Raw genomic sequence first — 762 nt, 5'->3', positions numbered from 1 at the left:
TCTCTCTCTCTCTCTCTCTCTCTCTCTCTCTCTATATATATATATATAAGCTTTGCTGGTTTTTGTTTCTGTAGAGAACATAGTCTAACACACTACCTGAGAAAGGAAGGATGTTCAGTGTTTATTTTATTTGTGCTTAGGTGGAAGTCTGTACAGGTAACTTCTCTCTTACTGCCTCTGTGGAGAAAGCCGATGATACAGAGTAAGAAGGTGCAGACAAAGAGTCACACAAGATTTCTTTTTCTGACTGATTGCCAGGCTGTTGCCCCACATCGTCACTCTCTTAGCTGAATCCTAAGTGGTGGGGACAGAGGAAGCAGAGACCCAATGTACAAAGTTATTAAGGGTGGAACCCTTTGTATAACCTGAGGATTTTACTCTTCAAAATAATCCATGAAGGCCTATGGAGTGAGCAGTAACACTCGTGCAGAACGTATTCCATGAAACACTTACACCATATGAGATCAGGGGGCAGCATTTGCCCCAGAAGGAAGCTCAGAAGGCAGGTAGGGGGCGGAAAGGAGGAGGAATGGATGCAGGGAACCCAGGGAGAAAGTGTGAGGAGTGCTGTTACATTCAATCAATTGTAGCTAATGTTACAAAACAAAATGTGTATGTATTGTTGAATGGAAAACTGATTTGCTCTGTGAACATATGCCCAAACAACAATTTTTTTTTTCTTTTTTTTTTTTATTAGGATTTGGGTGAAGATTTACAGAGTAAATTCACTTTTCATACAGCAGTTCACATATACTTTGTCTC

The sequence above is a fragment of the Orycteropus afer genome, unplaced genomic scaffold (assembly GCF_000298275.1).
Source record: "Orycteropus afer afer isolate SDZICR_OR568_19922 unplaced genomic scaffold, OryAfe1.0 scaffold00094, whole genome shotgun sequence".
Taxonomy (NCBI): Eukaryota; Metazoa; Chordata; class Mammalia; order Tubulidentata; family Orycteropodidae; genus Orycteropus; species Orycteropus afer.
This window is presented reverse-complemented; position numbering follows the sequence as displayed.